At 35.5% G+C, this 25,752-nt stretch overlaps 1 long non-coding RNA gene across 4 annotated transcripts in view; it reads right to left on the bottom strand.

Annotated features, from left to right (window-relative positions):
* LOC105482728 (uncharacterized) overlaps positions 1 to 25,752 on the bottom strand; it is a 65,414-nt gene that overhangs the window by 4,803 nt on the left and 34,859 nt on the right. For 2 of the 4 annotated variants that reach the window (XR_011619433.1, XR_987818.2), the window contains exons 3-6: positions 22,202 to 23,448; positions 12,703 to 12,837; positions 9,886 to 10,129; positions 8,307 to 8,424 (exon numbers count right to left, since the gene is read on the bottom strand). This is a non-coding gene — a long non-coding RNA (uncharacterized lncRNA). The remainder of the gene's footprint in view (positions 1 to 8,306; positions 8,425 to 9,885; positions 10,130 to 12,702; positions 12,838 to 22,201; positions 23,449 to 25,752) is intronic. The other 2 variants (XR_011619437.1, XR_987816.2) reach the window with 2 other exon arrangements.

The raw sequence follows: 25,752 nt of genomic DNA, 5'->3' as shown, positions 1-25,752 counted from the left end.
CATTCTTTAAAAATTACTCATTTAATGAGGAAAATTATGGTGTATTCACCATACACCATAATTAGGCACAAAATACCCAATTTTTACAGATAGAAAACATGTCAATTGAACAATTAAAACAAATAATAACAAAATTTGAAAGTACATTCCTTCCATTCATACAACATAGTGATGGTTAATTATATTTTTTCTTTTTTCAGCAGTATCTTCAGCCACAATTATTTCAACTTTATGGGGCCCATAGTTATGTGCTTCAAAATAAAATCGTAGCACAGATAAATATTTTTAGGTGAAACTAAAAATAAGACTGTGTATGATAAAACTTTGAAACATTAAAACAGCACACACACAGTAACTAACCATAAAATAGACTAGGCAATATAATATGAGTTCATCCAAAGATAATACATTATTCAAATATATTTTCCTTTAACTGAAAATTGCTCTTTCTGGTAAATTGGTGAATGTGTCTTTGACCTCAAATGTCAAGTCATCAGTTTTTATAACATGTTTATTCTGTGTGTATGTGTGTAAAAAGTTATAGCATCCAAAATGGGTAATTTGAAAGGCCATTATATTGAAGTTATCACTTGAATGGTCATTTTGTGAGGTTACATCATATCTGGACCAGTGGCGACTGTTATTTTAATAAACTCAGAAATCAAATTCTTCTTAGTTGATTAAGGTGGAATTCTAGGAGAAGAAAAAAAGCTGTATTCTGTGGCATGAATCCTGGCTGTATTTTTTAGAAGAAGCAGGGAAGACTTAAAATGCAAAAGGTCCCATGTATAAGTAGAAAGCGATTCAGCTAGGATGGTCCTAGTTGGAAAGGCAAACCGTTGAACACAGTTTGATTGTAAGTGTTCATTTATTCTGCTAAGTTATTAAAAGTCATCATTCTAAGCTAGAAATAATCAGCTTTGATTGACCCAATTTCCAAAGTTGAAAACTGATATTCTCAGTAAATAAATGTGTTCTCCAAATTTATGGAAGAGAATATGATCCACAAATCCAATCATTTTTCAATGTAAGAAAGGGCTTCTAGGCCAGGTGTGGTGACTCTTGCCTATAATCTCAGCACTTTGGGAGGCCGAGGCGGGCAGATCCCAAGGTCAGAAGATCAAGACCATCCTGGCTAACATGTTGAAACCTCGTCTTTACTAAAACTATAAAAAAATTAGCCGGGCGTGGTGTCACGCGCCTGTAATCTCAGCTACTCGGGAGGCTCAGTCAGGGGAATCACTTGAACCCAGGAGGCGGAGTTTGCAGTGAATCGAGATTGCACCACTGCACTACAGCCTGGCGACAGAGTGAGACCCTGTCTCAAAAAACAAACAAACGAAACTGAAAGGGCTTCTGGTTTTCCTTAGCAGGTAGGAATTAAATGTTCTGTATATATGTTAAGTCTGTTCCAGGGTATAGTTTAAATCCATTGTTTCTTTGTTGACTTCTGTCTTGATGAACTGTCTAGTGCTGTCAGTAGAGTATTGAAGTTCCCCACTATCATTGTGCTGCTATCTCATTTCTTAGGTGTATTAGTAATTGTTTTATAAATTTGGGAGCTCCAGTGTTAGGTACATTCATGTTTAGGATTGTGATATTTTCCTGTTGGACAAGACCTTTTACCATTATGTAATGTCCTCTTTGTCTCTTTTAATTGTTGTTGCTTTAATGTTTGGTTTGTCTGATATAAGAATAGTTACTCCTGCTCACTTTTGGTGTCCATTTGCATGAAATGCATTTTTTAAAGAACTAAAAGTAGAACTATCATTTGATCCAGCACTCCCACTACTGGGTATCTACCCAGAGGAAAAGAAATCGTTATACGAAAAAGATACTCGCATAAGCATGTTTATAGTAGCACAATTCACAATTGCAAAATCGTGGAACCAACCCAAATACCCATCAATTGAGTGGATAAAGAAACTGTGATATATAGGTATCATATATATATATATCATATATTTGTATATAATATATATATCACATTAACAGCATTTGCAGCACCCTGGATAAGATTGGAGACTATTATTCTAAGTGAAGTAACTCAGGAATGGACAACCAAACATTCCATGTTCTCACTGATATGTGGGAGCTAAGCTATGAGGACTCAAAGGCATAAGAATGCTACAGTGGACACTGGGGACTTGGGGGCAAGAGTGGGAGGGGGGTGAGAGATAAAAGACTACAAGTATGGTGCAGTGTATACTGCTTGGGTGATGGGTACACCAGAATCTCACAAATCACCACTAAAGAACTGACTCATGTAACCAAATACCTTCTGTACCCCAATAACTTCTGGAAATTTTTTTTAAATTTAGTTACTCAACTGCCCCACAATTTTTGTTTAGAGTAATTGTGAGGTGAAATTACCTACTGCTGGAAAGCTTTGCATGGGTACAGATATTCACATTAATTGGAGGACTCCAAGATATTTTTATTTCTGAATTCATCTACAGGATAAACATGGGCCTTAACTAGACACATTACATTTTTATTTTATTTAAATAGAAGTCAACAAACTTTCTTCCAAATTGCCAGGCAATCTGAACCAATTGAAGATAAGTACAATTTTTATCTTTAAAATATGTTATGGCCTTCTTGTGTTTTAGCTTCATCTTACTTTAACTATAAAACAGCATTTATATACAGATGGTTTTTTTTCTGAAAAAATGCAAAGATTCTACTATAAATGCCTCTCAATTAACAGTAAGTTTAATTATATGAAATTATTAGAACTTTTATGTTTATATTAAATGTATTAAATTTTGACTTTATAATAAACATTAATATTCAATATATAGTCCAAATAATAAAGAGATTAATTTCTTTCTTTTTCAGAGAAGTTTAATTATGCATTTCTTTTATTTTTTTTCTTCAACTTTTATTTTAAGTTCCAGGGTACATGTGTAAGATGTGCAGGTCTGTTACATAGGTAAACATGTGCCATGGTGGTTTGCAGCACAGATCAACCCATCACCTAGGTATTAAGTCTAGCATTCATTAGCTATTCTTCCTGATGCCCTTTGCCCCCCACCCCACCTCCTCTGACAGATCCCAGTGTGTGTTTTTGTTCTCCGTGTGTCCATGTGTTTTCATTGTTCAGCCCCCACTTACAAGGGAGAGCATGCAGTGTTTGGTTTTCTGTCCCTGTGCTACATTGCTGAGGATAACGGCTTCCAGTTCCTTCCATGTCCCTGCAAAGGACATGATCTCATTCCCTTTTATGGCTGTATAGTATTTCATGGTGTATATGTGCCACATTTTGTTTATCCATTCTACCATTGATTGGCATTTGGGTTGATTCTATGTATTTATTGTTGTGAATAGTGCTTTGATAAACATACACGTGCATGTATCTTTATAATAATGATTTATAGTCCCTTTGGATATATACCCAGTAATGAGATTGCTGGAATATCAATGAAATATTAAATTATATTTCTGCTTCTAGATCTTTGAGGAATTGCCATATTATCTGCCACAATGGTTGAGCTGATTTACACTTCCACCAACAGTGTAAAAGTGTTCCTTTTTCTGTGCAACCTTGCCAACCAACCTCTGTTGTTTATTCACTTTTTAATAAGTGTCATTCTGACTGGTGTGAAACGGTATCTCATTGTCGTTTTTCGTTTTGATGTGCATTTATTTAATGATCAGTAATGCTGAGCTTTTTTCATATGTTTGTTGGCAACATGAATGTCTTCTTTAAAGAAGTATCTGTTCATGCCCTCTGCCCACTTTTTAAAAGGTTGTTTTTTACATCTAAATTTGTTTAAGTTTTTTGTAGACTCTAGATATTAGACCTTTTTCAGATGGATAGGTTGCAAAAATTTTCTCCCGTTCTGTAGGTTGTCCATTCACTCTGGTGAGTTTCTTTTTCTCTGCAAAGCTCTTTAGTTTAATTAAATCCCATCTGTCAATTGTTGCTTTTGTTGCAATTGATTTTGGCATGTCTGTCATGAAAGCTTTGCCTTTGCCTATGTCCTGAATGGAATTGCCTAGATTTTCTTCTAGGGTTTTTACAGTTTTGGGTTTTGCATTTAAGTCTTTAATTAATCTTGAGTTAATTTTTTGTATATGCCGTAAGTAAGGGGTCCAGTTTCAATTTTCCGCATATGGCTAGCCAGTTTTTCCAGCACTATTTATGAAACAGGGAATCTTTTCCCCATTGCTTGCTTTTGTCAGGTTTCTTGCAGATCTGATGGTTGTAGGTGTGCGGTCTTATTTTTGAAATCTCTATTCTTTTACATTGGTTTTTGTGTTTGTTTTTGTACCAGTACTATGCTCTTTTGATTACTGTAGTCTTGTAGTATAGTTTGAAGTCATATAACCTGATGTCTCCAGTTTTCCTCCTTTTACTTAGGATTGACTTGGCTATTTGGACTCTTACTTGGTTCCATATAAATTTTAAAATAGTTTTTTCCATCTGTGAAGAACGTCAATGAAGTTTAATGGAAATAGCATTGAATCTACAAATTACTTTTGGTGGTATGGCTATTTCCATGATATTGATTCATCCTATAAATGAGCATGAAATGTTGTTCCATTTGTCTGTGTCTTCTCTGATTTCCTTGAGCAGTGGTTTGTAGTTCTCCTTGAAGAGGTCCTGCACTTCCCTTATGAGCTGTATTCCTAGGTGTTTTTTTTCCTGTTTGTAGCAACTGTGAATGGGAATTCATTCATGATTTGACTCGCTGCTTGTCTGTTGCTGGTGTATAGGAATGCTCATGGCTTTTGCACATTGATTTTGTATCCTGACAGTTTGCTGAAGTTGTTTGCCAGCTGAAGAAGCTTTTGGGGTGAGATGATGGGGTTTTCTAGATAAAGGGTCATGTCATCTGCCAAAAAAAAGACAATTTGATTTCCTCTCTTCCTATTTGAATGTACTTTATTTCTTTCTCTTGACTGATTGCCCTGGCCAGAATTTCCAATACTACTTTGAGTAGGAGCGGTGAGAGAGGGCATCCTTGTCTTGTGCCCATTTTGAAGGGGAATGCTTCCAAGGGGAGTACTATTTTGCCCATTCAGTATGATATCGGTTGTGAGTTACTCATGTATGGCTCTTATTATTTTGCAGTATGTTCCTTCAATACCTAGTTTATTGAGAGTTTTTAACATGAGGGGATGTTGAATTTTACCAAAGGCCTTTTCTGTGGCTGTTGAGATCATCTTGTGGTTTTTGTCTTTAGTACTGTTTATGTGATGGATTACATTTATTGATTTACATATGTTGAATCAACCTGGCATCCTAGGGATGAGGCCAACTTGATGGTGGATAAACTTTTTGATGTGCTGCTGGATTTGTTTTGCCAATATTTTATTGAGGATTTTTGCATCAATGTTCATCAGGGATATTGGCCTGAAGTTTTCTTTGTTGTACGTCTGCCAGGTTTGGGTAGCATGATAATGGTGGCCTCATAGAATGAGTTAGGGAGGGAGTCCCTCCTTTTCACTTGTTTGGAATAGTTTCAATAGAAATGGTACAAGTTCTTCTTTGCACTTCTGGTAGAATTCAGCTGTAAATCCATCTGGCCCTGGGGCTTTTTTGGTTGGTAGGCTGTTTATTACTGCCTCAACTTCATAACTCATTTTTGGTCTATTTAGGGATTTAATTTCTTCCTTGTTCGGTCTTGAGAGGCTATATGCATTCAGGGATTTATCAAGTTTTTCTAGATTTTCTAGTTTATGTGCCTGTAGGTGTTTATAGTACTTTCTAATGGTTGGTTGTATTTCTGTAGGCTCAGTGGTGATATTTCCTTTATCATTTCTGATTGTGTCTCTTTGACTCTTCCCTCTTTTCTTCATTATTAGTCTAGCTAGAGGTCTATATATTTTATTAATTTTTTTCAATAAAACAGCTCCTGGACTCATTGATTTTTTTAAGGGTTTTTTATGTCTCTATCTTCTTTACTGCCACTCTGATCCTAGTTATTGCTTGTCTTCTGCTAGCTTTGTTTGCTTGCTCTTGGTTCTCTAGTTCTTTTAGTTGTGATGTTATGTTGTTGATTTGAGATCTTTGTAATTTTTTGATGTGGGCATTTCGTGCTATAAATTTCCTTCTTAACACTGCCTTATCTGTATCCCAGAGATTCTGCTATGGTGTCTCTTTGTTCTCATTAGTCTCAAAGAACTTCTTGATTTCTGCATTGATTTTGGTATTCATCCAGTAGTCATTCAGGAGCAGGTTGTTCAGTTTCCATGTAGTTGTGTGGATTTGAGTGAGTTTTTAAGTCTTGAGTTCTAATTTGATTGCACCGTGGTCTGAGAGATTGTTTGTTATAATTTCAGTTCTTTTGTATTTGCTAAGGAATGTCTTACTTCTGAATATGTGATCAATTTTAGAATAAGTGCTCTGTGGTCATGAGAAGAATGTATACTTTATTGTTTTTGGGTGGAGAGTTTTGCAGATGTATCTCTCAGGTTCACTTAATCCAGAGCTGAGTTCAGGTCCTGAATATCTTTGTTAATTTTCTGTCTTGATGATCTGTCTAATATTGTCAATAGGGTGTTAAAATCTCCTAGTATTATTATGTGAAAACCTAAGTCTCTTTGTAGGTCTCTAAAAACTTGCTTTATGGATCTGGGTGCTCCTGTGTTTGGTGCATATATATTTAGGATAGTTAGCTCTTCTTGTCGAATTGAACTCTTTACCATTATGTAATGCCCTTCTTTATCTTTTTTTTTTTTTTTTTTTTTGCTTTTTGTTGGTTTAAAGTCTGTTTCATCGAAAATTAGGATTGCAAACCCTGTGTTTATTTTGTTTTCCATTTGCCTGGTAAATATTCCTCCATCTCTTTATTTTGAGCCTGTATGTGTCTTTGCATGTGAAATGGGTCTCTTGAAGATAGCATATCAATGGGTCTTGATTCTATCCATCTTGCCATTCTGTGTCTTTTAATTGGGGCATTTAGCCCATTTACATTTAAGGTTAATATTGTTATTGGAATTTATTCTGTCATCATGATGCTACCTCGTTATTTTGCAGACTTGTTTGCATGGTTGCTTCACAGTGTCATTAGTCAGTGTATTTTTATAGTGACTGGTAACGGTTTTTCCTTTCTGTATTTAGTGCTTCCTTCGGGGGCTCTTGCAAGGCAAGCCTGGTGGTGATGAATTACCTCAGGATTTGCTTGTCTGAAAAGGATCTTACTTCTCCTTTACTTATGAAGCTTAGTTTGGCCAGATATGAAATTCTGGGATAGAAATTATTTCCTTTAAGAATGTTAAATATTGATCCCCCATTTCTTCTGGCTTGTCAGGTTTCCACTGAGAGGCCCACTGTCAATCTGATGGACTTCTGTTTGTAGGCGAGCTGGCCTTTCTCTCTCTCTGCCTGCCCTTTACATATATTTTTTTTTCATTTCAACCTTGGAGAATCTGATGATTATGTGTCTTGGAGTTGATCTTCTCATGGAGTATATTATTGGGGTTTTCTGAATTTCCTGAGTTTGAATGTTGACCTGTCTTGCTAGGTTAGGGAAGTTCTCCTAGATGATATCCTGAAGTACGTTTTCAAACTTGATTCCATTTCCCTGGTCTCTTTCAGGTACTCCAATCATAGGTTCAGTCTTTTTACATAATCCCATATTTCTTGGAGGTTTTATTTGTTTCTTTTCATTATTTTTCCTCAATTCTTGTTTGCCTATCATATTTCAGAAAGATAGCCTTCAAGTTCTGATATTCTTTCCTCTGTTTGCTCTATTCTGCTATTGATCCTTGTGATTGCATTGTGAAATATCTTGTGTTTTGTTTTTCAGGTACATTAGATCAATTATGCTCCTCTCTAAACTGGCTATTCTAGTTATCAGCTCCTTTATTGTTTTATCATGATTCTTAGCTTCTTTGCATTGGGTTAAAACCTGTTCCTTTAACTCAGTGATGTTCTTTATCACCCACCTTCTGAAGCCTAGTCATTTCAGCCATCTCAGCCTCAGACCAGTTCTGTGCTCTTACTGGAGAGGTGTTGTGGTAATTTGGAGGAGAAGAGGCATTCTGGCTTTTTGAGTTTTCATCGTTTTTGCATTGATTCTTTCTCCTCTTTGTGGGCTTATCTACCTTCAATCTTTTAAGTTGCTGACCTTTGAATGGGGTTTTTGTGGGGTCTTTTTTTTTGTTGATATTTTTGTTGTTGCTTTCTCTTTGTTTGTTTTTCTTTTTAATAGTCAGGCCACTTTTCTATACGGCTGCTGCAGTTTTTTCCCTTACCTAGAGGTATCACCAATGAAGGCTCCGAAACAGAAAAGATGTCAGCCTGCCCTTTCCTCTGGGAGCTCTGTCCTGGTGGGGGGAGGGGGAACACTCACCTGATGCTGACCCAAATACTCCTGTAGGAGGTGTCTGGAGACTTCTGTTGACAGGTCTCATCCAGTCAGGAGGAATGGGATCAGGTACCACTGGGTGGCCATTGGCACAGCCAGTGCACTGCAATGGGGGGAAAATCCCATGTCCAGACCACCCAGACTCTCTAGAACCAGAAGGTTGAGAGACTAATTTCTTAATATGATATTGAGTAGTAGCTATGAACATGGTCTCAGACTTAGGTTCTAGTCTGCATCCACTTTTTAACCGGATAGATCTTGGGCATGTATCTTAACTATGCTTCATATTTCTCATTTGTGAAATGGAAATTATAGTGGTAACTAGAGTCAGGTATTGCATAATGACATTCTGAGTAAGAATGGGCCATATACACTGTGGTGGTCCCATAAGATTATATTTTTACTGTACCTCTTCTGTGTTTAGATATAGTTAGATAAACAAATATTAAACACTGTGTTACAATTGCCTATAATATTCAGTATAGTAACATGCTTATAAGTTTGTCACCTAGGAGCAATAAGCTATACATATAACCTAGGTGTGTAGTAGGCTATATTGTTGTGGCGTTCTGACTCTCACAGTTTGGTGGGCAGGAGTGTTATAGCTCTTTTACTCTTGCTGTCCATGGCTCAGTGAGCAGGAATGTTACAGCTCTTTTGCTCCCACAATTCAACGAGTTACGAGTTCTCGTCCCATAGCCAAGAGTAATAAGGTACATGGACACGGGGGCGGGTGGTGGGGTGGGCAAGGCAGAGTAGAATTTGTTGAATGAAAGAAAAGCTCTCAACGGCAAGAGGGGACCCCAAAGAGGGTAGCCGTATATGAGGCTGAATCCAGGGTTTTATGAACTTAGAATGGGGGGAATGCATGCTGATTGGTTTATGGGTGGGCTTGGGAAAGGAACCATTTGATTGGTTAAAAAGCATCATTCAGAAAGAACCAATAGAGAGAGAGTAGGTAAGATGGAAATAGAAGTTCTCATTCTGGTCTGTGAATTCTACCTGGAACTGTTGCTTGGTTTTCAGGCTTTAGACTGTTCTTTCTTGAAGGTTGAGTTTCAACCGGGACCCCATCCCTGTCTGCCTTGTCTGTTTCCTGTTGCTATCAATATCATCTAGGTTTGTGTATGTATACTGTATGATGTTCACACAAAGACACAATTACCTAAAAGTGCATTTCTCAGAATGTGTCTTCATTGTTAAGCGATGCATAACTGCATATTTAAAAGTTCTGTCAGAATTAAATGAACTAGTCAATGTAAACTTATTATCAAAGTTTTTGGCATATAGTAAAAGTTCAATACATTTTAACTATTACTATTATAGCATAGATGAATTTCTTTCTACAATTCAACTGTGGAATACTCTTTTTTTCAGTTTTCCTAGATTAACTTAATTTTAAACTCTGTGACCTGATTTCACTTCAGTGAAATTTAACTTCAAGTGGAAAATTTTACTTCATCTAACTGTGGGGTTTCTCTCTATCTCTGAGTTTTGCTATGATGCCAAGATCCCAGAATTTTTGGTAGTATCAAAAATGACATGGAGAAGATTATCTGGTTACCCATGATCTGTCCAGGTCAGTTAACAAGGAGGCACCCGTTGTCCCATCCTGTAGTGTCCCTTAATATCCTTTGCTGTATTGTGACCTGTTTCAGGCAGAAGAATCTTTGGCAAGTCTTGGATTTCCAGGCCTCATTCACTCCCTGATGAACACTAGGGCAAATGTTTATTCCAAGCTCTGGATACCACCTCTAACCTGTGACCCCATAGCCCTCTCTCCCTCCTTCTTCAATCTTGGAAACTTCCTAAATCAAACAAAGAAACAAGAACCTGTTAACAGCTTTGAACGAAGAAACGGGAAAAAAAATTTAAGGGAGAAAGCGTAGATTTGATATTTTTAGAAAGTCTTTCAATAATATTTAAGATGTACTTAATATATTCTAAAGATATTTAAAATATACTTTAGAGAAACTGTACCTTTGACCACGCCCTCACCTACTTAGCACCCCTGGTTTTTCTTTATAGTCATATCCTTAGTGATATATTTTCCCATGGCATGTAAAAGATATTGAAAACTCATCCATGAGGGAATATTATGTGACTCTTCTGTTATTGTTCTTGCCTTAGCTCTTATTGTATTCTTTCTCCCATTCCACCCACCTCATATTGAAGAGGAGTTAGGTGGAATCACCATTTTTACAAATAAACATTAAATTCTGTACTTTCTCATTTCCTTCTTTTTCATGGCAGAGTCCCAACAGTACCCATGTGAAACAGGCAGACCTCATATCAGGTGCAGAAAACAAGAGAGGGCGGTGCTTGTTGTAAGAAAAAAAATACTGGTTACACTACCCGACAAGATATCTTTAAATAAGTGCATTTAAATAAATGGCCTTATTTAATTTGAATATTAAATGACATTGGGATACATTGATGATTGCTATCTGTTAAAACTAAGTTCCAGAATATACTTCAAATTTTCCAAATTTGAGAAAAATTGCCAACATAGGGTTGTAGTATATTAGCTCTCAAAAAAGCATACCTTTATTCCACCATGGGAAGAAGCATAAAGGACCCAGAAAAAGAATTCAGATATTATACTGTTAAAGTTAAGAAAGGGTAAAATTTCATATTAATGTGTCCTTCTGGTTATTTGAAGAATTTTACCTTTGAGGTGACTATATTAATAATAAAAGTTTGCTTTATGTTTATTTATATGGGGCTCAAAATTTGGAAATTTATTTTGTTACTTTTATCATTTGATCTTTAGAACAACTCTATGAGATAAGCAGAGAAAGTATTACAATTATTTATTTCCAGATGAGAAAATCTAGGCTTAGAGAAGCTTGATCAGAGAAGAGATGCTCAAGGTTATATATAGAGATTTTAAGTGCTGGGCCCAGCACCTCAAATCTGGCCTTTTGATTCAAACCCAGTACTCATTTCATTTATAATCTGAGGACAGGTTATAAATCTGAGGTGGCAAATAGCATCCACTTTGCATGCCAACCCTGATAAATTGGAAAGTGTGCTTGAGATGAGTCCTGAAGGACATACAGGACATAGTCAGGTGCACCTGGGGCATTTCAGGTGAAGATGACTATATAGATACAGGCGCAGAGATAGAAGACTACATATGACATTTAAGGATCTCCAAGTATTTCTCTTTAAACTAAAAATGCCTCTTATTTTAATATTGTTTTCTTTGCCTTCTGACTCTTCAATGGAAAATCCTCCTTGATTATGCCAAGCTCCTTTGAGCCTCACCATGGCTCACTACAGCTGGGTCTCCACAGTCATGTCAGGCCTCTGGATCATTTATTCAGAGTTACTGCCAGGTTAACCCGATGGCAGTTAATTGATGTGTCTTTCTAGAAATTTGTTCTGGATAATTAGAGAAAGACTTCGTCACGCTCAGTGTCTGACTATGAAATATTTTCTGATTCTATACCAATATTATGAACAAAATAAACAATCTACCTTGGTAATGAGGTTCAAAATGTTGTTATTTAATTAAAAGATTTGGGAGATTTAAAAAAGCATTTTCACTTAGTAATTTATGATAGTTGTGGCTCTGATGAAAATTAACATAATAATAATAATTATTACAGCCAAAATTATTTTGCCTTTGCTATGTTTCATAAACTGTCTTAATCACTTTACAAGAACTACTATATTACTTGTAATCCTTACAATAACATACTTATCTCCATTTTATAAATGAGGTAAATGAAGCCTAGAGATGTGAGTAACTTGAGATAAAGTCACAGAATCATTAAGAGATGGAACAGGTTTGCAAACTCGTCTTTTTGTTCCCAGTTATGAGTGCTTTAACTATCACCCTTTTTTAAAATCATAGATGCTCAATTTTGCAGGTAAAATGACGAGAGCAGAGAGAAAAAAGAAAATCACCTTAAAATATATAAATATTTGAAAAAATAGAAAGTCTTTGCTCAATATGCATGTATGATGCATATTACTTATTATCACATGTAAACATGTCAATTTGGTTTAATTATATTCAGACTATTTTTTTCATCGTATCTTCCAGCAACCTTGCTTTTACTAATCCCACTTTATATTCTGACTCAAGAGTTTTTCTGAAATTCTGCTCCCAAATCAGTTTTTTAGGCCTTATTTGCCATAAGGACACTCTGAACCTGACTTGATTTTTGCTAAAAACAAAACAAAAAAACCACAAACAAACAAACAAACAGACAAACAAAAAAACCACTGGACTCCAGAATCATATATACTCAGACTCCCTTTGGCTTTTTCTAATGCTTGATGTTGTTTTCATACCAATATCTATTGACTGGTTTTTCTACTAACAGCTAATTTCCTTGGATTTCCAGAATATTGCATAAAAGAACATTACCAGTATGGCAAGTTTTCTGGTCAGCATTCAGACTTGTTCCTCCTGTGAATATCTTCCACTGCATGTGAGGTTAGCCTGAGTCAGGAAGATGTATCCAAGAGCTATAGTGATTCAGAATCACTGGCAAATCCACTTCTGCTAAGACAGAAAGCAAGAGTCCCAATGGATGATTACCAGATGGTTATTTTGTCTATGTTCTAATCTTGATGAGCAGAAAGTTGCTCAAGATAATAGAATCATTTGCCTCATATTCCTTGTTATGGAATAAACCTATTGATTGCTTTGGAATATTAGATATGATATAAGTGAAGTGCTTACCAGAGTACCTGTCACAAAGTATATGTGATAAAAAAAAATTCACTCCATTATCCTTCATTATTTCTTTAATAAGACCACGTGAATCATTACTTTCCTTTTTGGGAAACTCATGCACTGTCTTTCATGTAAAGATTATTAAAAATACCTGTTTAGCTCTGCTCTTTTGGCCTATCTAAATGGTTCAGTCTTGAGTTCTATCAATTTCAACATTATCATGCAATTTTAAGAAACCATACTTTGGAGTGCTTCATGAAAATAGGTTATTATAAGGTAGATGTACACCATAGGTAGTGATGTTAACTGCCTCTTGACCTGAGAACTCCTTTGTACCTTAATTTTAAGAGTAGAGTCATGAACACTAAGAAAGGCATCGATAATGGGAATAAAAATGCATTATTTCCGAATTCCTACCTTTTGGTCTAGGGCATGTCCAACAAGCCACTTTCCAAGTGTTTATTAAATCAAGCAAGACAGTGTTTTTCACATGTCTTAATGCTTCTAGAATCAAATCAATTCAAAATAGGCCAGGAAGGGAAGTGTGTAAATCACAATTTACATTGAGAAATTGATTCCTTTCCCCAAATGAAACCGTGCTCCCTGTCAGAGTGCAGGAACATCAAAGCAACTATGAACAACGAAAATAAAATAGGGGTTTTGAAATGGAAACTGAACTTTTAATGCTTTGCTTATAGTGTACAGGATGTTATTTCAGGGTAAAAACAGTCTTCTTTTAAAATTTTTTCACTTTGGAATAAATTAATGATTTTATTAATGTTCATTGTTCTTTAGAATGACAACATTTATATTTTCTTACTGTGTAATCTTTCATAGATTTTTAAGTCTGTTAAAGGAAAATCAAGAAGTTTTTGGGTTTCATTTTGTTGTTTGGTTTGGATATTTTACAATAAAAATGCCTAACTAATCTTATGGGGATACAGACTCACGGATTTTAGCCAAGCCGAAGGCTTTGTTATGAAGTTTTTGGCTCAGAATAGTCAAGTGTGGTCTTTACAGGCTTATGCCTTTTTGATTTGACCCTCTGATGTATAACTTATAAATAAGTTGTGTAATCTAAATTCCAAATGAAGACTGGGATAATTATATCCAGTCATCTTTCTTATTCCTAAATTGCAGCTTAAGTATGAGAGTTCAAGAAAAATTATGTTATATACTATGACATTTTATGTGATGAAAAATGATTCAAGTACTTTATACTGAAAAAATTAGTTTCCATGTTTTCTTTTGGTGAAATGAATCTTCTATCAGGTGTGACCACAATGGTAAAAGTAAGACACTGCACTTTAAAGGTCATATTACTAATTTGGGCACAATTACTTGTTAATCTGCATTAGTAAATAAAAAATCCAGTTTTTAGTTGAATAGGTTTTGGACAATAAAATGGACATGTAATATAAAACTTTATATGCTGTATTAAGTTGGTGTGTCTAGGTGTGAGTATAAACAAGCAAACAGAATGCTTCAAGAGTTAAAGTGGCATTTGAAAATATTATAAGAGGGCTTACAGGAATTATGGGAAATCATAATGCAATTATACCTTCACATAATAGAGGTTTCCAAAGAAGAAAAGGGAAAAGGGCCAAGAAGGACTGGTTGAAAATTTCCCTAATCTGTGGATAGATGCCAACAACCAGGTAGAAGGATAATATAACTCTCTAGTAAAGTTGAAACCAAAGAGGAATCCATGAAGACACATAATAATCAAGCTAACATAATCAAAAACAAAGAAAAAATTTGGACAGCATCACAAGATAAGAAACACATCACATACAAAGGTGTACCAATGCAATTGTCAATGGATTTCTCAGCAGAAACCCTACAGGCCAGGAGAGAGGGATGATATATTCAAAGTGCTCACAAAAAAATCTTGCTAAGCAATAATAGTTTTCCCAGCAAAACTGTCTTTCTGAAATCAGGTAGAAATGAAAGCTTTCTCAGACAAACAAAAGCTAAGGGAGTTCATCACTGCTATACTTGCTTTATAGAAATTGCTATTGGGAGTTCTTTAAGCTGAAACAAAAATATAATAATAACATGGAACTACAAAAGTACAAAACTGAAGGTATAAAAAAACAGGGCTATATTCAGAATACTCTAGCGTTAAAATAATGATATGTAAGGCAATTTTATCCCCAGTATGAGGGTCAAAAGACAAAACTATGTGATTAGCTATAGATATTATAGCTAATAAGAACAAGAATAATATCTACAGCTGTAATTAATTGTCAAGAAATACACACCGAAAAATGACAAATTCTAAGGTCAAAAACATAAAATGTCGAAAGAGGAATAAAAGTGTAGAGTTGCTGTATGAAAAGTTAAGTTATTATTAGCTTGAAATAGTGTAAGAAATTCTACATAAGCCTTATGGTATCCACTAAGAAAAATCCTTAGTAGAAGTACAAAGCAAAAATGAAGGGATTCAAAGCATATAACTACACCGAAACATCAAACCACAAAGGAAGACAGCAAACAAGAGAGAAAGATATGAAGTAGCTACAAAAAAAAAAGAAAAAGAAAAAGAAACAAACAAAAAACAGAAAACAACTAACAAACTGGTAGTAGTAAGTCCTTACCTATCAATAATTACTTTCTATGTAAACAAATTAAATTATTTAATAAAACATCATAGAGTGACTAAAGGGATAAAAAAAATAAGACCCACTATATGCAGCCTAGAAGAGACTTGCCTCAGCTTGAAAGACACATAGACTAAAAGGAAAGGGATGGAAAAAGCTATTCTAAACAAATAAAAAGTGAAAGAGAGCAGAGGCAGCTATATTTATATCAGACAAAAATAGACTTTAAGTCAAGAACTATAAAAAATGACAAAGAAAGACATTATATCATTATAAAGGGATCAGTTCTTCAAAAAGATATGACAATTGTAAATATGTATGTACCCAACATCAGAGCACCTACGTATATAAAATCAAATATTAAAGAATCTGAAGGGAGAAGAGGACTGCTCTATAGTAGGTGTCTTTCAACAATAAACAGATGACTGAGACAAAATATTAATATGAAAACATTGGACTTGAACAACACCCTAGACCAAATGTACCTGACATTTACAGAACATTCCATTCAGCAGCAACAAAATACACATTCTTCTCAAGCACACACAGATAATCCTTCAGGATAAATCACATGTTAGGGCAGAAAACAAGACTCAGCAAATTTAAGAAGATTGAAGTTATATCAAGTATCTTTTCCAACCACGATAGCATGAAACAAGAAACTGACAACAGAGGAATTAAAGAAAATTCACAAATATATAAAAATCAAACAACATGCTCCTAAATGAACAGTGGGTCAATAAATTAATACAGATATTTTAAAATATCCGAGACAAACAAAAATGGAAACAGAACATATCCAAACTTACAGGATGCAACAAAAGCAATTCTAAGAACAAAAGTTATAGCAATAAATGCCTACATCAAAAAAGAAGAAGTATCTCAAATAAACAACCTAATATCGTATCTCAAATAACTGGAAAAAAAGAAACTAAGCCCAAAGTTAACAGGAGGAAGAAAATAAAGACCAGAGCAGAAACAAATGAATTAGAAACTAGAAAAACAATACAATGAAACAAAAACAACAAAAAAAACTAGAGTTGTTTTTTTTTAAAGTTAAATAAAACTGGCAAACCTTTAGCTAGACTAAGAAAAACCTCAGTAAATAAGATCAGAAATAAAACAGGAGACATTACAACTGATACCACAGGAATGCAAAGAACCATAAGAGCCTACCATGAACAACTATTTGCCAACAAATTGAATAACTTAGAAGAAATGGATACATTCCCAGACAAATGCAACCTACCAAAACTGAATCATGAAGAAATAGAATATCTGAGCGAAAGAATAATGAATAAGAAGATTGAATCTGTGATAAAATCTCTCCCATTAAAGAAAAGCCCAGAACCCAATGGCTTCACAGCTGAATTCTATCAAACATCTTTAAGAACTAATATCTATCCTTTTCAAACTCTTCCAAAAAAAAAAAAAAAAAAAAAAAGGAAAGAAATATTTCCAAACTCTTTTTACAAGGCCAGAATTACCCTGATATCAAAACCGGACAAGGACATTACAAGAAAAGAAAATTGCAGTCTGATATTTTTGATGAACATAGATGCAAAAATCTTCAACAAAATACAAAAAAAAAAAAATTCTACAACACATTAAAAGGATCATTCACCATGATCAAGTACAATTTATCCCTGAGATACAAGTATGGCTCAAAATATGCAAATCAATACGTGTAATACAGTACATTAGCAGAACAAATGACAATAATGTGCCCATATGATCATCTCATTTGATGCAGAAAAAGCATTTGACAAAATTAAACATCTTTTCATGATAGAAACTCTCACCAAATTAGGTATAGAAGGAATGTATCTCAACACAATAAAGGACATCTATGAGAAGCCCACAGCTAATATTACACTCAATGGTGAAAAGTTGAGACTTCCTTTAAGATCTGGAAAACAAGGAGGATGCCCACTGCTACATTTCTATTCAACATACTATTGGAAGTCCTTCTCAGACCAAGTAGGCCACAGAAAGCCATAAAATGCATTTAAATAGGAAAGAAGGAAGTGAAATTGTCACTGTTTGCTAATGATATGATCTTATATTTAGAAAACCCTACAAACTCCACCAAAAACTTGTAAGTGCTAATAAATGAATACAATAAAGTTGCGGGTTAATAAATCAACACACAAAAATCAGTACTGATTCTATACACTAACAACAAACTATCTGAAAAAGAAATCATCCAACTTACAAGGGATGTGAAGGACCTCTTCAAGGAGAACTACACACCACTGCTCAATGAAATAAAAGAGGACAAACACAAATAGAAGAACATTCCATGCTCATGGATAGGAAGAATCAATATGGTGAAAATGGCCATATTACCCAAGATAATTTACAGATTCAATGCCATTCCCATCAAGCTACCAATGACTTTCTTCACAGAATTGGAAAAAACTACTTCAAAGTTTATTTGGAACCAAAAAAGAGCCCACATTGCCAAGACAATCCTAAGCCAAAAGAACGAAGCTGGAGGCATCATGCTACCTGACTTCAAACTATACTACAAGGCTACAGTAACCAAAATACCATGGCACTGGTACCAAAACAGAGATATAGACCAATGTAACAGAGCAGAGCCCTCAGAAACAATACCACACACAGGCCGGGTACGGTGGCTCAAGCCTGTAATCCCAGCACTTTGGGAGGCCGAGGTGGGTGGATCACGAGGTCATGAGATCGAGACCATCCTGGCTAACATGGTGAAACCCCGTCTCTACTAAAAATACAAAAAAAAGACTAGCCGGGCGTGGTGGCGGCGCCTGTAGTCCCAGCTACTCGGAGGCTGAGGCGGGAGAATGGCGTGAACCCGGGAGGTGGAGCTTGCAGTGAGCCGAGATGGGGCCACTGCACTCCAGCCTGGGCCACACAGCGAGACTCCGTCTCAAAAAAAAAAAAAAAAAAAAAAAGAAACAATACCACACATCTACAACAATCTGATCTTTGACAAACCTGACAAAGACAAGAAATGGGGAAAGGATTCCCTATTTAATAAATGGTGCTGGGAAAACTGGCTAATCATATGTAGAAAGCTGAAACTGGATCCCGTCCTTACACCTTATACAAAAATTAATTCAAGATGGATTAAAGATTTAAATGTTAGACCTAAAACCATAAAAACCCTAGAAGAAAACCTAGGCAATACCATTCAGGACATAGGCATGCGCAAGAACTTCATGTCTAAAACACCAAAGCAATGGCAACGAAAGCCAAAATTGACAAATGGGATCTAATTAAACTAAAGAGCTTCTGCATGGCAAAAGAAACTACCATCAGAGTGAACAGGCAACCTACAGAATGGGAAAAAAATTTTTGCAATCTACTCATCTGACAAAGGGCTAATATCCAGAACCTACAAAGAACTCAAACAAATTTACAAGAAAAAAACAAACAGTCCCATCAAAAAGTGGATGAAGGATATGAACAGACACTTCTCAAAAGAAGACATTTATGCAGCCAACAGACACATGAAAAAATGCTCAACATCACTGGTCATCAGAGAAATGCAAATCAAAACCACAATGAAATACTATCTCCAACACCAGTTAGAATGGCAATCATTAAAAAATCAGGAAAAAACAGGTGCTGGAGAGGATGTGGAGAAATAGGAACACCTTTTACACTGTTGGTGGGACTGTAAACTAGTTCAACCATTGTGGAAGACAGTGTGGCAATTCCTCAAGGATCTAGAACTAGAAATACCATTTGACTGAGCCGTCCCATTACTGGGTATTTACCCAAAGGATTATAAATCATGCTGCTATAAAGACATGTGCACACGTATGTTTATTGCAGTACTATTCACAATAGCAAAGACTTGGAACCAATCCAAATGTCCATCAATGATAGACTGGATTAAGAAAATGTGGCACATATACACCATCAAATACTATGCAGCCATAAAAAAAGGATGAGTTCATGTCCTTTGTAGGGACATGGATGAAGCTGGAAACCATCATTCTGAGCAAAGGACAGAAAACCAAACACCTCATGTTCTGACTCATAGGTGGGAATTGAATAATGAGAACACTTGGACACAGGAAGGGGAACACGACACACTGGGACCAGTAGTGGGGTTGGGAGAGGGGTGAGGGGTAGCATTAGGAGATATACCTAATGTAAATGATGAATTAATGGGTTCAGCACACCAACACGGCCCATGTATACATATGTAACAAACCTGCACATTGTGCACATGTACCTTAGAACTTAAAGTATAATACAAAAAAATTTAAAAAATTTAAAAAAAAAGAAATCGAAAGCACAATTCCATTTATAATAATGACAAAAATAAAATACTTAGGAATAAATTTAAACAGGAAAGTGAAGGAAGTGTACACTGAAAACTGTGAAACATTGATGAACAAAATTGAACAAAACACAAATAAAGCAGAAGAAACCCCATGTTCATGGATTAGAATAATTCATTTTGTTGGAAAAATTAATAATATCAATCTTTCATACTATCCAAATCCACACTGCCATACAAATTCATAGTAATCCGTACTTCTCAAAGCAATCTACAGACTCAGTGCAATCTCTATCAAAATATCAATGTTATCCAATGTCATAGTAATAGAAAAAATAATACTAAAATTCATATGAAACCACAAAAAATCCTAAATAGCTAAGGCAATTATGAACAAAAAGAACAAAGCTGGAGGTATCAAACTGTCTGATTTTAAAGTATATTACAAAGCAATAATAACTAAAACAGTGTGGTATTAGCCAAATGAAAAGACACATTGACCAATGAAACAGAATAGAGGGCCAAGAAGTCAACATATATATAGTCAGCTGATTTTTCACAAAGGCGCTAAGAGTACACAATAAAAAAAGGACAGTCTCCTCAATAAATGGTGTTGGGAAAAGCAGACTTCCAAGTGCAGTAAAAGTAAATTGGATTGTTATTGCATGCCATATAAAAATCAACTCAAAATGGATTAAAGAATTGAACATAAAACCAGATACTCTGAGACTAAAAGAAGAAAACCTAGAAAAAAACTATATAGCATTGATCTGGACAATTATCTTTTGTATTTAACCACAAAAATACAGGCAATGAAAGCGAATAGACAAATGTAATTTGAGCAAATTAAAAAGTTTCTGCACAGCAAAGAAACCAATTAATGTTGTGCAGAAACAACCTACAAAGTGAGAGACAATATTTGCAAGTCACACATCCAATAAGGAGTTAGTATCTAAAATATGTAAGGAGCTTAAACAATGGCAAGAAAACAACCCAGTTAAAAATGGGAAAGGGGCCTGAACATACATTTCTCAAAAGAAGACATATAAATGTCAAATAGATATATGTAAAAAATGTTCAACATCACTAATCATTAGGAATATGCAAATTAAAATCATAATGAGATATCATCTCACACCTGTCAGAATGTTTTTTTTATAAACAAGATGAAAGGTAAGTGTTGGTGAGGATGCAGAGTAAAGGGAACCGTTATATGGTGTTGGTGGAAATGTAAATTAGTACAGCCATTGTGAACAGTATGGAAGTTCCCCAATAAACTAAAAATAGAATTACTGTATGACCCAGCAATTCCACTTCTGGGTATTTACCAAAAAGATTTAAACTCAGGCTGTCAAAAGATGACTGCATTCCCTTGTTCACTGCAGCAGTTTTCACAAGAGCCAAATTATCGAATCAACCTAAGTGTCCAAAAACAGATAAATGCGTAAAGAAAATGTGATACGTCTACACAATGGAATCCTTAAAGAGAATGAAATTATGTCAGGTGCAACAACGTAGGTGAAATTGGAGAACATTATGCTAATTGCAATAAATCAGGCATGGAAAGATAGATACATGTTCTCACATATATGTGGAACCTAAACCAGTTGAACTTATAGAAGCAAAAAGTAGAATCATGGTTACAGAGGGTGAAGAGGTAGGGGAAATAAAAAAATGATGGTCAAAGGGCACAAAATTTCAAACATGAGAAATAACATTTTTTTTCCACCAAGATGGAGTCTCACTTTGTCACCCAGGCTGGAGGGCGGTGGCGTAACCTCGGCTCACTGCAACCTCCATCTCCTGGGTTCAAGGAATTCTTATATCTCAGCCTCCTGTGTAGCTGGGATTACAGGCACATGCCACTATACATTTCAAAATTGCTAAGAGAGTAAATTTTAAATATTCTCGCTATGAAGTATGTTAAGTATTTGAAGCAATGGATATGTTAACCTAGCATGATTTAATTACTCTACCTTGTGTTCATAAATTATAACATCACTTCATATCCTATATATTTATACAATTATGGACAGTATACAATAAAAAGATGCAAACATATATTCATTGAACATTGAAAAAGGTACTATATCATAAAAGAATACTGTTTTCTCATGATAATCCAGGTAGGTATGTGTTATTTTGTTTTGTTTTAGTGTGTTCATTGAAAGTACTTCAGTTGTCAAGAACTTTCACGTGTGAGTCTGCATACCGTTTAGAGTATTTTCCATTTTTCTCCCAGATATGCTGTCTATGCTGTTCTGTGCCCAGTGAAACTACCTGTGTGGTGTGCATCCGTGAACTCTCTTACCCTCTGGTTTCCTGGTTGGTTAAGCAAATGAGGAGCATCAGAAAGAGAGAGGGAGTAGAGCGAGTTTCTCTGGCTTCCTCATGACGGCTTTGCCAAGGGCAGTATCAGCTCCAGCCAGGCAGTCCTCTTCTCATAGCGCTCTCTCTCCATTTCCATTATTGTAGTGTCTTTTTCTTTTTCTTTCTTTTTTTTTTTTTTTTTTTTTACTGGAGAACTATAAATACTTAGACTATCCACTGTTACTAGACCCAGGTATTGCAGTATCTTTTGTGCTTCCCTTACATCTTATTCAAATCTTTATAAATGGTCCCTTTACTAAACTATTCATAAATTATGCAACTTGAGTGTACCACATATTTTCTGTCAGAACTGGGCTGATTCACATTCTTCTTCACAAGATAATAGAAGAAACTCATGCGTCTTCTAATTGCAAGTGTTCTTAGGTCCAGTACAGTGAAACAGAACACTCACACAAGTCAGGCAAAGCAAATTTACTCCTCACAAATAGGCAGAGGATAAACAGAAGCCTAGAAGCCACGGCAAGCAAGTCCCTCCATGTTTAGGAAAGCTGCTGAGGGAGTATGGAGTCTTGTCTGGCCATACCCCGTATTGCACTGATGCTGAGAGACCCCGGAAGTGCTCCACTCTGGATTTTATAGCCTGGGCATAACTTTAATTGCTAGGCACAAGTGTTGCAGAACATACTGTTCTAGAAGAAATGAGAATATAGTCTGGGATGTTCTGGATATATCCTCCTTATCTTAGGGTATTGCATTCTCAATGCATTCTGCTTGAGAACTGAAAGCAAGAAGGGGACGATCTGGGTTGGTCAAACTCATCTAGGGACATTCCCTCCTACACTAATCCATCTCCATAAACCTGGCAGCTCTTTGACTCCAGGAAACTAATGAACATTCATTTTAGGATTCTCTTCCTCATCTCAATGACCACACTCCTCTTTGGCATTGATGTTCTCTCCTAGAAGTTTTAGTTTCATGGATATTGGTTTGCTTTAATTCTTTATCGATGAATTGAGATCCAGCATAAATACATCCTCTTCCATAAAGTCTTATTCACAGTTCTGCCACCTTGTGCTCCTAGTCAGAATCAGGTCTTCGTCTTGGCATTGTATTGGTTCTTTGTTTAAAACACCACTAAGGAGCAATCTCGTCCATTAGCATAGCAGAGTCATGTTTTTAAATGTAGGTTTCTTGAAACCAAGGACTTTCAACAACCAAGGGGCTCCGCTAAATACATTGGAAGGAGGATGTGAAAAAAAGAATGCAAGTTAGTAATCAGATTCAGTTTCTATCAACTTGCTCTAAAAAGAAGGCTGCCAGTAGAACTTAGGTTCTTTGATAATAATTTTCTCCAAACACGAGTATAAAACATTACTATATCACTCCTCTGGCCAGCAAACAAAACTCATAAACAACCTTTGATGTCTTTCCTTGTTTTCAAACTAAAATTTAAACTCCTGAGTATCATATGGAAGCACTCAAAGAATGGGACTCCAGGCAATGTAGGTTTAGTTTTCATTCTGCCATATGACTACTTCTAACACTGCACCTCACTGGATTGCTCAGCACTACATTTCATGCCCTATGCCTCTGAGGTTGCATGCTTTTCTTTTTCTTATCTTTTCCTTTACCATCATTTCTATCTGTTAGAGGAAGGGTGTTCCTGTCAGGAGCCAGACCAAATGCCACTGTTCCCACCAAATCTTTCCAACTCTAATGAATGGCAATATGTTACCGTAGTTTGCCTTTTACCAGCACCCATGGTGTGCTGTACATCTTTCCCATTAGATTCTAACCTCTTAGGTGAAGGAATCAAGTTTATTAATACTTGTAGCCTGATGGTGTCTAGTAGAGGGCCTCTTTTGTACATGTATTTTGAACTCAGTAAGTATGTCTAAAGTGAAATGACTTACTGATGCTGTAACTAAACTAGAGCCACCATTCTTCAGATGATAGCAGCAAATTAGCTGCACAGCATGAGGAGTAATATAAAGTTAGTTAAATTTGCAAGTTTTAGCCTTATTAGCCTTTATTTAAATTAAAAACTGCATTATTTCAGTTTCCGCCTCTGGCACAAGACTATGTTTGGCTTCCATTTCTTCTCTTTCCACATAGAATTACTCTCAAAAGCTGCAAAAGACAAGTTATACAAGATTATCATCTTTTTTACTTCTTTTGAATTTGCCTTGCACCTTTGAAAATGTGTCTTTCAAAACTTATTGGCCTGCTTTTAAAAATAATTATATAATTAAGTAAAATATGAAAAAATACATACTTGACTAAGATGCAAATATCCATGATTTATAAAATAAAGAATCAGCTTTGGTCCAATTATTAAACCTTAAAAGTATTAAAGGGGCTTTTTTTAAACATCTAAGGATGTTCTTTTTTTTTTTTTTCAAAAATAAATCTCCAAAGCTACCTATGGATTTATTGAAATATTTATGATGAAACGAATCCAGAAGCTTTATGTTGGTGGCATCAGAAAGAGGCTGAGTGATAGGCATGATCTGATTCTTAGGGTGAATTATTAAAAATATATTCTTCTTTTCAGATCAAGAATTGAAAGATCAAGCAGCACAGTTCAAAAGTTGAAAGAGATTAGATAAAAGATGAGTTGTGCAGAAGAACCCAAGGAAGAGATGAAACAACTGGTGAGTTGGTCACTAAATTTCATTGCACCATGTGTGAGTGAGAGAGAACTTATATTTCTAAAAAGAGACTATTCCTGATTGATTAGTGGCAAATATTAAGTTTATATTTGTCCTGTATAAATAAAATATTCTCTTAATACTGCTATTTCTAATAAAAAAGTATATATAATTTTTGAACATTTATCAAAGGCCTCATGTATTATTTTATTTAATCCACATAAGATCCCCTTGAGGAAGACACTGTTATTTCTCCTATCGTACAAAAGAGAAAATAGAAGGAGAAAAATTTCATAATTTGCCTAAAGTCAAACAGAGAGTAAGTGGCAGAGAAAGGATTCAATTGTAGATATGTCTGTCTTTGAGGTCTTAATTATTCTATATCCTGGCTCCCTTATTTCACACATAATATGTAAATGAAAATTAAAACCTGGCCCAGAGTACTCTGATAAGAATTTAAATGTACCCCTAGGTTTTGAATCCATGTATCACATGCCCTATAGTTGTGATATTCTCTGATTATTCACTAACGCATTCCATAAATATTGTTAGGTAACTGTCACAAATCATGTGAACCCAAGCAACTGGAAATATAACACTGAAAAAATTATAGTCTTCCACTCAAGCAGTTCTTCATTTAGGAAGGGATATAGGTAAGTTAATACGTGGTTGTGACATTGCAGATAAATGACAGTATAAAGATAAGTACAGGAAACCCAAAGGGGCCACCCATCCCAGACTTGTCTCTGTATGTGTTTGTAGAGGGGCATCAGATAAAACTTCGTGAGGGAATGTCATCCAAGTTGAGATCAGAAGGATAAGAGTTGAAAGTTAGCTGAGTAAAGGGAAAGAGATCCAAGCAGAAAGATGAGCCATCACA

Source organism: Macaca nemestrina, chromosome 1, assembly GCF_043159975.1.
Source record: "Macaca nemestrina isolate mMacNem1 chromosome 1, mMacNem.hap1, whole genome shotgun sequence".
Lineage (NCBI taxonomy): Eukaryota > Metazoa > Chordata > Mammalia > Primates > Cercopithecidae > Macaca > Macaca nemestrina.
The sequence above is the reverse complement of the archived record's forward strand: the minus strand, read 5'-3'. Positions and strand labels throughout refer to the sequence as shown.